This window comes from Carassius gibelio, chromosome B25 (assembly GCF_023724105.1).
Source record: "Carassius gibelio isolate Cgi1373 ecotype wild population from Czech Republic chromosome B25, carGib1.2-hapl.c, whole genome shotgun sequence".
Classification (NCBI taxonomy): Eukaryota; Metazoa; Chordata; class Actinopteri; order Cypriniformes; family Cyprinidae; genus Carassius; species Carassius gibelio.
Genome location: NC_068420.1, coordinates 22,975,456 through 22,986,830, shown reverse-complemented (window position 1 = coordinate 22,986,830; position 11,375 = coordinate 22,975,456). Strand labels below are relative to the sequence as shown.

At 35.7% G+C, this 11,375-nt stretch overlaps 2 long non-coding RNA genes across 2 annotated transcripts; both read left to right on the top strand.

The window, feature by feature from the left end:
• Positions 1-1,122: 1,122 nt before the first annotated feature.
• Positions 1,123-2,295, top strand: LOC128014568 (uncharacterized). Its single transcript, XR_008183578.1, has 3 exons — positions 1,123-1,741; positions 1,843-1,908; positions 2,194-2,295. It is a non-coding gene; the product is annotated as an uncharacterized LOC128014568 (long non-coding RNA).
• A 165-nt stretch (positions 2,296-2,460) lies between these two features.
• On the top strand, positions 2,461-5,993 carry LOC128013970 (uncharacterized). Its single transcript, XR_008183467.1, has 3 exons — positions 2,461-2,530; positions 3,782-3,910; positions 5,052-5,993. It is a non-coding gene; the product is annotated as an uncharacterized LOC128013970 (long non-coding RNA).
• The last annotated feature ends 5,382 nt before the right edge of the window (positions 5,994-11,375 follow it).

Genomic DNA, 11,375 nt, shown 5'->3' with positions numbered 1-11,375 from the left:
CTTTAATTTGAGTCGTGGCTTGCTGTGTGTGGGCCAGATCTGGCCCGTGTGTGAAAAACTGGCTTTAATTTGAGTCGTGGCTTGCTGTGTGTGGGCCAGATCTGGCCCGTGTGTGACAAACTGGCTTTAATTTGAGTCGTGGCTTGCTGTGTGTGGGCCAGATCTGGCCCGTGTGCAACAAACTGGCTTTAATTTGAGTCGTGGCTTGCTGTGTGTGGGCCAGATCTGGCCCGTGAGCGACAAACCGGCTTTAATTTGAGTCGTGGTTTGCTGTGTGTGGGCCAGATCTGGCCCGTGTGTGACTAACCGGTTTTAGGTTGAGTTCTGGCTTGTTGTATGTGGGCCAGATATGGCCTATACCAGGTGACCAGATGTGCCATTTTCTGAAGACACGTCCTGGCAGATCACCTTACTTTACCAGTCAGTGGTTCTAAAACTATCTTGAGTACTGGACGCCCATAATATTTCAGGACACGTAATATAAATACATACACACATTTATTTGACCTACAAGGACCTGTTATGAAGCTACAATGTTATTCGATTTTTTTTTACATTTTTGTACCATGTCCTCTGGTGTGACACCATGTCCTTTGAACTTTTTCGGAACCACTACAAATGTTTTATGCTTTGTTGTGCATTAATATGACACCCCTAAATTATATATTTTTTTAAATTAAAAAGTGCATGTTAAGATACATAATCCTAGAAAATTTAGCAAATGTGTCTTGCTTGCCACTAATGACAGGTTAGCTTTGGAATAGCAAGGTCATTAATTGACAGAAAAGGCTGAAACGTCCTTTGGTGTGATAAAAAAAAAAAGTCCTCCATTGTGACACCTGTACTGTCACACCACAGGACAAAGTTTCTTTAAAAATCATTTTAAATTATTAAATAATATTTGTTTAACTCCTTTTTTTACTTTTAAATGTAATAATTACATTCATTAAATTAAGCTCTAATCATCAAAAAAAAATGAATCTTTAGAATATATGAAAATTTCACTTTTTAATAAAAAAAGTTACAAAAAATGAACTTTTTTCATGATATTCACATTTCTTCAAGATGCACCTTTTACACACACACACACACACACATATATATATATATATATGAGTGTTAGTAAAAGCAACAATACAAAATCTTAAACTATAAAAGTGCCACTTTGTCCCACTATTATGTGCAGGCCTGGCATTTTGCACTGGGCTATAGAACTACAAAATGAATTTTAAATTAGAAATATCATAATTGAATGACATTTTGAATTATGTAGTGATCTAATTCTATCCACCAAACAATTGTATGTGAATGTGTGAGACTTATGGTCATGGTTATAGGGAAATAACAAGAAGAACAAAGTGCAGTAAACGGTAAAACTGTTTGCACTACAAACCAGTACGTTCATAATTAAGACAATACATTAAAAATAACATGGTAATACAGCAGTTTGCAACAGTAAACAGCAAAACAAGCTGTTTGTACAGCTAATATAGCTGGAATGACACCGAAAGCCAGACACATTAAATTTACACATGGCCGCGCCCCCTCTTACAGAAAAAAAAATAAGGGGCATATGTTTATTCATATGTTTATTTATGTAACGTAAGAGTGTGACTTTTAATTCGTGACGTGCTTTCATGGGCGTGCGCGCGGACCGGATGGAGTTGCCATGGAAACGGAGCGCAACACTGCAAATGTCACGAGGAAACACCCCGTTTCTCGCTGATTTCACTGTTTTCAGGTGAGTTAAGTCCATGAAATCACACAAATATTACTTATAACTGTTGTTGACACTTCTCTTACTTGTATTTGACTCGCTTCTGTTGTTTATTTACTTTATAGGAATGGTTTAATGTCTTCGAAAAAGTCCGTTAGCATTTCTACCGTTTTCAGACGACGTATCGTCAGGTATGATAACTCTATTGTGCTCTTATTTATGAAAGTTTGGGCTTTTAATCAAATCTTCATCTGTAGATGATAGCTTTTGACTGTTTTGTTGGTAATCTTTCAATGGATGATTGGAAATTGCTTAATTTATTTAACCTTAACATTTACACTTTACTGTTTATCGATGACGTCACGTTATCAAGGAGCGCGAAAATTGGCAGAAAACTTAAGTTGTTTTGATCTTTTATGGTAAACATGAAACTGTTCTGCGATTTCAAGAATAATAAAATAATCCTTCTACAACAGAAGGGAGTGTCCAAGATTTCAATATTTCTGAAGGGAGCTGCTGACAGAGATGTAGGAAGCGCTGAAAAGGTTAAGTAACCTAATATGCATTTTTTTCACAACATATATCGAAATGAATTTGTTATTTTATTTATTTATTTTTTGCATTTCACCTGCTCTAGCTTGTTTCCATCTAATAAACCTGGAACTGCAGACTAAATATCGTTGGCTCTGTGTCAAATTGCTTGTTTTGTTCCTAGATTCTCCAGTGCTGATGGCCTAGTGCATCCAGCAGAGTCGGAGTGAACCTACTGTAAGACAACATCTCCAAGATGCTATTGACCACAAGACTAGTACAGTAAGTCAAACCTCAAATATACAGTACACTAGTGTTCAAAAGCTTGAAGTTGATACAATTTGTAATAATTATCTTCTGCTCACCTCTTTAGTAATTATTTGATTAAAATATGTAAGAAGAGTAATATTGTGAAATATTATTACAATTTAAAATAGCTGTTTTCTATGTGAATACATTATAAACTAATTTATTCCTGTGATGTGCAGCTGTATTTTCAGCATCATTCCTCCAGTCTTCAGTCTCACATGGTTCCCTCAGAAATGCTGATTTGCTGCTCAAGAAACTTATTATCAGCGTTGAAACAGTTGTGCTGCTTCATTTTTTTTGTAGAAACCGTGATGCATTTTATTTTTCAGGATTCACAGATGAATACAAAGTTCAAAAGACATGCATTTATTTATGCAGACGCTTTTATCCAAAGCGACTTACAGTGCATTCAGGCTATCAATTTTTACATATCATGTGTTCCCGGGGAATCGAACCCCCAACCTTGCGCTTGCTTGCTAGCACAGTGCTCTACCAGTTGAGCTACAGGAACACTATTTGAAACAGATGATTTTGAACAATTTGATGCATGTAACACTAACATTAAAATTTTTAGAGTCTATGTAACAATGAATCCAACAAAAAAAAAAATTCAGCACATCTGTATTTTAACATTGATCATAATCAGAAATGTTTCTTAAGCAGTAAATCATCATATTAGAATGATTTCTGAAGATGTGTCACTGAAGACTGGAGTAATGATGCTGAAAATTCAGCTTTGATCAAAGGAATAAATGACATTTTAACATAATATTCACATAGAAAAGAGTTGTTTTGTATTGTAATAGTCACAGTGTTACTATTTTACTGTAATTTGATTCAATAAATGGAGCCGTGGTGAGCATAAGAGATTTTTTATAAAGGCATAAAATATCTTACAGACCCCAAACTCTTGAATGGTTGTGTAAATTACAGTTATGATGTTCCTCCCAGTTAAATTTTATTAAAATGTATTAAATGTTACTCTGGCATATGCAGTCCATTCTATAGAGACTGTGTCTGTTCCCCAAAAACAGACAACAAATAATATGTTTATTAAGGGATCTAGAAAAATTATTTCAGTTTAAACCTACTAGATTAAAAATAGTACTCAATGTACTCCATTGATGAAATTGTTAAAAGTGCACATTGCCTGAAATGATATGAACAGCAGCTATGCTACTCTTTCTCCCTTTGCCTTCCTGTTTCTGCAAATGTCCATCCCAGGGTTATTAGAAACTGCACAGCACAGGACTTGCATTGACTTGTGAGGACTTCAGATGATACCAGTACTCAAAAGACCTTAGATGATGGCAACTATAGATGGACATACAAACTACCGCCACTGCAAAAAAGGTCATGTTAATTTGAAAGAGCTGTGTCACAGTAGCCGTGTTTCCACTATCGAGCTAAGACCGGGCGTGCTAGTGCGTGCCAGGGCCAGTCGCGTTTCCACAGTCACTTCCGGGGCTTGATCGTGCCTCGCCGGGGCTTCCTACCACTTGGATAAATCAGACGTCAGCTTCTTATTCTCTAACAAAATTGTGTATTTATTAAGTAACATTTTATCTGTCGTCTCGTTTCAAGAGTTTAGCTCCACGTTGCATATCATCAAAATATAATAATGATTTTTGTTTGTGAGCTTTTATAAAAATAGCGAGTCTGCACTGCGGATCATTTCAGAAAGATAATAGCTTTAACACCAGCATTAAACACTTTTTTAAATAAGTTGAGCTCAAAACTCTCTTTCAGTCAGCAGCGAGTGTTTGAAATAACTTGATCCAATGTGGATTATAATCACCATGCAAGGCAGAAATATGTATAAGCGATGAAAAAGATATGCACGCTAAACATATTACCATAGTAAACATGGTAAAATAAGACCGCTTGAAGAAATCAGACGTCAGCTTCTTATTCTCTATCACAATCGTGTATTTATTAAGTAACTTATATTATCTGTCACAAGCCTCGTCTCGAGAGTTTATCTCACGTTGCCTATCATAAAAGAATATAGCCTAATAATGTTTTTTTGTTCGGGAGCTTTTATAAAAATAGAGATATTATCATTCATTATAAATATGACAGCTATACTGTGGCTAATAAACAGAAACAGACTCGACTGAATAAGCAGGCTATTTTCATAAGCGTTAAAAATAAATAAAATAGAAATAAGTGTGTTTATGTGTGATTAATTTTGCATGGCGTTGTTCTGAGAGGCGTGTAAAGGGCGTGTTTTAGTGACGTGCAGCGGTGCTTCAAGCTCCACTGTGGAAACCCTGCGCTATTCTGGCCTCGTGCTACTGGCCCGGGGCTATGAGCCCCGCCCGACCCGCTTTAAGCCCTGGCTCGCACTGGCCCGACAGTGGAAATGCGGCTAGTATCAAGGGCTCCCTTATCAGTTCTGCTTTCAGTACTGGAGAGTAAAAGATACATTTTTTTTGTTTGATGTTTTTATTAGTACATATATGTTATCTTGCACATTTTATCTCCCCAACAGATTCTAATTTGAAAGAAGTTTATAATGCATGTTCGCTACTCCCAATTCAGAAGACTGAATCAGCCTGTGTATCTGAATGTTTCTCATACTCACTCCTCTCTGCCGCGGCTGAATTTGGGATTTTCCTTAGCTGTCAGTTATAAACGTCAAAATTAAAAGAAATAAACATTTGAAATATATCAGTCTTTGTGTAATGAATAAATATAATATACAAGTTTCACTTTTTGAATGGAATTAGTGAAATAAATCAACTTTTTGATGATATTCTAATTATATGACCAGCACCTGTATATCATTGCTCTTTTGTTGATTTTGCTTCCATTGTGCTCATTTGTAAGTTGCTTTGGATAAAAGTGTCTGCTAAATGTAAATGTAATGTTAATGTGTATTTAACTATATTTATAAATATTTATCTGTATTTTTTATTTTGTAATAATGTAAATGTATTTGTTTTATATCTATACATGCAGTTGTATTCATGTATGTATATTTATTTGTCTAATTTTTATATTTTAATAAAGCAGTTTAGACTACATGAGTGTTTTCTTTATTCTGGATGAATTACATATTCTTTTGTGTCTAGAAAGGGTTAATATGGGCCATATCTAACCCAGAAGTCAGCCACAACTGGGACGGATCTGGGCCACATCTCAGAAATGGCGTGGTTGACATCTGGGCCAGGTGTCACCCATGCCATTTGTGAGATGCGGCATGGATCTGGTAAAGTTGTGGCTGACTTCTGTCAGACAAAACTGGGCCAGATCTGGCCCAGATGTCACCCACACCATTTCTGAGATGTGGCCCAGATCTGGTTCAGTTGTGGCTGACATATGTCAGCCAGACTCAGGTTGAGTCATCGCCGTCATTCCGCGCGGTATGTGGGCCAGAAGAATATGGGAGATGTGGGCCAGAACTGGGCCACATGTCATTTGCTATCTGGGACTAGTGTCACACCGAATTTCAGAGACTATAATTACTCACCTGCGTCCCAGATAGCAAAATCTTCCGGGCCTTTTCTGGATTCTTCTGGCATTTGTTTGGTTTGTGTACGTTGTTGGCAAATGGATGGCATTCCTGAAGAGTCCCGGAATCGGTGGTGGCGCAGCTGGGGGTGGTGGAGGGAGGGGCATTATTTTATGGCTCTCTTCTGGCAAATATGAAATGTGCCAGATTCAACGTATTTTTCAGTTGCTGTTGTGGGAGTGATTGTGAAATGACTTAAACAAGTATTTCCTCTCATGTTTTATCATTATATATATATATATAGCCTCTAATGGACAAAGCTGTCTTTGTCATAACTTTATGAAATTACACGAAGTTACACAATTTAATAATTAATTTTACTGAAATCACATTTAAAATGTATGTAAAGGTAGGGTATGACCAGAATTAACTTGGCATAATAAAATAAAAATGGATACCTATTTAAGTATGAAAAAACAAACTTATAAAAACATTAATGATTTACCCTTTGACCTTGCTGCCGCGCCATTTTAAACGGAGTCATGTACCTGAACTGCGTTGAGGTAAAGTTTTGCTTAAGCTGAACTATGATTTATTTTTAGTAATTCCATTAACTGTCCTGCAAATAGCCCGTTACCTAATTATAGTTCCTGTTGTATAGGTGGTAAGTTCCGTGTAAACTGGCATTATATTATATGATATGTTGTGAGAAGCAGAAACTATCCCGTTTTTGAATAGTTGTACCAGACCTTAGCGTCAGCACTTACTTTAGCTAACCGAGCCCGTTTCTCTTGACCAAACCAAATGTTCCTGTACATTTCCTGACAAAGATTTCACCGCTGACTGTCAAGAGACAAGTAAAAGTAAGGTAAGTTGTGTTCTGTTCGTCTTTTATCTGCTAAGTAGATTTTTTTTCTTTTCGCGCCCTAACGTTAAAGTGTCCTCATGAGCACCAGGCAGATTGTCATGGCAGTTTAGATGACAGGAATATGATGAGAAAATTGCATATGGCGTATGGATAGGCCAGATCCATTTTCTCACGCACTGAAAAATCGCGAAGCAAAGAGGACATGGAGACCGACAGACTAGACCAAGCACTTATGATATAAAAAAAATCTCAGATTCTGTCAATTTTATGGAAAGGGTCAATAAAATTTAGCCTACCTCAGGAAGCAATTTAATGACCATAATATAGCCAATAGTATGTTCCTGCACAACCGGAGGCTGCAGATTCAGGACCGCAGATCTGGGCCGCAGTTCTAGGACCCTAGTTTTTCCTGACAGCGCCACCTACCGTACTGGCCAATATAGCGATGGCTGCAGTTTCAGGACCGCAGATCTATTACCCTGTTGGTTTAGTTTGCAGTCACGTTACTTTGTATATAGCATCAATATATTAATCTCAGTAGCATTTGTTTTTAAATGTGATTTTTGATTTAAAATGCAGCAGAGTTTAATTACTAAGTGTGCTTTGAGTCACAATTTTAAATTTAAACATGAATTTACACAAAATATAAATGAAATGTCAATTTTGTAAAATTGATGTATATCAATGTTAAAACAATTGTAAAAAATTAAGAACCTTAAATGTCTTGAATTGTCTCTTGAATTATACAGTATATTTATTAACCTCCTTAAGGTGAATTAGCTCATTATCAGGTAAGTTAAAGTTGGAATCAGTGTATGGAGTCACTAAATTACAGCCGAGAGTTTAAAAGTTGTTGAGAGGAATGATCATTCAAAACACAAGAATGATTCAAGAATGTTTATTTATATATATATATATATATTATAGCTAAGACCAAAAGTTTGGAAAGACCTTCTCATTCAAAGAGTTTTCTTTATTTTCATGACTATGAAGATTGTAGAGTCACACTGAAGGCATCAAGGGCTATTTGAGCAAGAAGGAGAGTGATGGGGTGCTGCACCAGATGACCTGGCCTCCACAGTCACCGGACCTGAACCCAATCCAGATGGTTTAGGGGTGAGCTGGACCGCAGACAGAAGGCAAAAGGGCCAACAAGTGCTAAGCATCTCTCGGGGAACTCCTTCAAGACTGTTGAAGACCATTTCAGGAGATTACCTCTTGAAGCTCATCAAGAGAATGCCAAGAGTGTGCAAAGCAGTAATCAAAGCTAAAGAAGAACCTACAATATGACATATTTTCAGTTGTTTCACACTTTTTTGTTATGTATATAGTTCCATATATAATTCCACATGTGTTAATTCATAGTTTTGATGCCTTCAGTGTGAATCTACAATTTTCATAGTCATGAAAATAAAGAAAACTCTTTGAATGAGAAGGTGTGTCCAAACTCTTGGTCTGTACTGTATATACATGTAATTTTTGTGACAACATCACAACAGCACCAAAGTGAACCCCTTCTCCATCAGGTGCTGCATGGATAGAATGGCTGTAGGCTTCAACTCTAGAGAAAGAGAGAGTGAGAGACAGAGAGAGATAAATAAGAAACATTTGTTTAACATATTCAACTGGAATATATATATATATATATATATATATATATATATATATATATATATATATATATATATATATATATATATATATATATGAAAAGTGAAAGTCCTTGCAGCATGTGGTGCATCTCTTCAATTCGGGCAGGGATTTCCCTTTTTGATTGTTATATGTATCTTGGAAAAGTGAGAGTGTACTTGTTAGAATATTTTGAGATCATGAAAATATCACTAATGCCTTTTTTAATCAGCTGTCCTACAATGAGCCTAATCAAATCCATAAAATCCCTTCATATTGCCATGCAGAACATGACAGAAACTAACACATGATCGCACTGTATAACTGTATGTGGAGTAGACCTGCAGATTAGGCCAAATTGTAACAAACTATTAAAATTGCCAAATCCCTCATTTATCATTGCAAAATAATGCCAAAACAACAGGCTAACACATACTGCAACTAGGCAGTCAGTCCAGTTTAATTATGAAATATATTTTATACACCAATATGGTAAAACAACGACTATTAAGCCAGTATTCACACTAATACATTAAGCTGCAGGTAAATCTAACGAACCTTACATCAACCATGCTCTTGTCATAAGTTTAATTAATGTGCAGGCTAGATTCACTTATAATACTTCGTCATTAAAACACAATTATAATTTATGAAATCATAGCCACGAATTAACGTCGTAGTAATTAATAAAACTAGCTCACAAATTCTTAATTTGGTGGGAATTAATTATTAATTCATAGGTAGCAGTTCTCACTATGTAAACTTCGCACCGTTTAAACGTTATAAAATAAAACTTAATTAAATATCGATACTCACCGTCTGATTGCTGTCCACGTCGTCCATCTTTAATTAGTGTTGATTCAGTACAGTAGGTGGCGCTGTCACAAAAATACTAGGGTCCTAAAGCTGCAGTCACAGAATTGCGGTCCTGTAACTGCAGCCTCCGGTTGTGCAGGAATACCCTTCTCCTTTTTAACTGTAAAGTGCATTTGCAGCTTTTGACCGCTGAGTGGCGCTTTAACCACAAGTTATCAAACAAGCGCATCAAAGCACATTTTCACTAATAGACGTCAGTTTTGCCTCGCTGATGTGTTACATTTGACTGCTTTAGTCACGGAAAAAGAAAAGGAAAACACTATAGTTTAAATAACAAATTTTTTTAAATATTTAATATTCCCAGATGAAAGTTTGGTACTTATGAAGTTATATGCATTTCTTAGAACGTATTCAAGCAGGATAAATGTCAAGCCTGTTCAATCAATCAATCAATCAATCACTTTTATTTATATAGTGCTTTAAACAAAATACATTGCGTCAAAGCACTGAACAACATTCATTTGGAAAACAGTGTCTCAATAATGCAAAATGATAGTTAAGGCAGTTCATACTGTTCCTGAGTCTGTGCTTATATTTTCTCTAAGCTACATGGTATTAAACCATATTTTAGATTGGACACATTTAAAAGGTGTGCAGAATTATTTATATTATATTAATTATGCATTATATTATTCAAAAGAAATTGTGGTTTACTTAGCGTCGGAGCATTAAAAGTGGTAGCCTATTTTAGCGGGGTAGGCTACATGGATTAATATGCAATATCGATATTTTCATTTATTTGCCTATATTTTAAATAAAAATGTTAAAATTCCTTTAATAAAACAACATGCATTTTTGTTATCTGTTACCTGCCCTTTATTTTGAAAGATAACTTCTTGGGAAAAAGACATTTGTCTGTAAACTGATTAAGAAATTGTTGCATGTTTAAATGTGAAGCACTGTATAATTTTGTTCACATTATTTATGCCTAATTAGCCTAAAACAAGAAACTAACAAATTAAACCTGCACGATTTAGATAAATCTTTGAAACTCTAAAGAATGGACGGATTAATAAACCGTCTTCACGTTTAAACTCAAGCAAGTGGAAATATATTTTCTAGTCTATATTTCCATCTCATTATGCCGCTGGTTTAGGTTTTTGTTATTTTTATATAACTTATTTGTAAATAGAGCAGTCACTGTCTGTGTATACACCGGGCGCGAGAGCTTTCGTGCGAAAAGTGTGTCTCAACTTGATGACATCACACTACAGTGTCAAATCTTCTGAACACAGTGTTAGTACAATTCGTCATAAACCGAACGAGCATCAGTTCACTGATGGGGATCGTGTCCAGTGTATCCATCACTGGGTTCTGTTGTTGGATCGCGCCACTTGTGTCTGGTGTAGACCTGGTGTGCATTTTTTAATGGGTTATGTAACAGCCCTGCTTGTTTTTTATTTTTTTATGAAATATCTGTATTGACTGCATGGTCATAACATTGTATTATTTACTGCAGCAGAGTCTGTGAGAGTTGCTAGAGCAGCAACAACTTCCTTCCTTCAGAGCATCAGCTGCGCACTGATACCAGAAACACTGCTCCGCCTTCACTCCGTGCGTTAAGTATTTTAGTATGTTTGAAAGGTTATGTTCATAACGTAGCCTATAAAAAATAATAATAAAAAATTAAAATAACAGGAGAGTTTCAAAGTGGCTTAGGCTATTGTGTGTAAACATTTTTCCCTATCACATGCCAAACCAATAACATTGTAAGGATTAAATCTTTAATTGCTGCTTTCTGCTGTGAAAATTTTGTTTGTGAGGAAAATAACTTTTTTTTGTCAGTTATTTTATCTAAACAGATCGATTATTTTCTTCAAGATTTCAAAATCAAATAGATGTAAATTACAAATTCAAGTTAATTGATAAAACGTATTTATCACACAGTCCTACTTGCTTTCATATAATTTAATAAAAAAAAATGTAGCTGCATTTAAATGCAGGTGTGTAAAATATGTGCAAGTGTAGATGTGCAGCATTTATTCTTA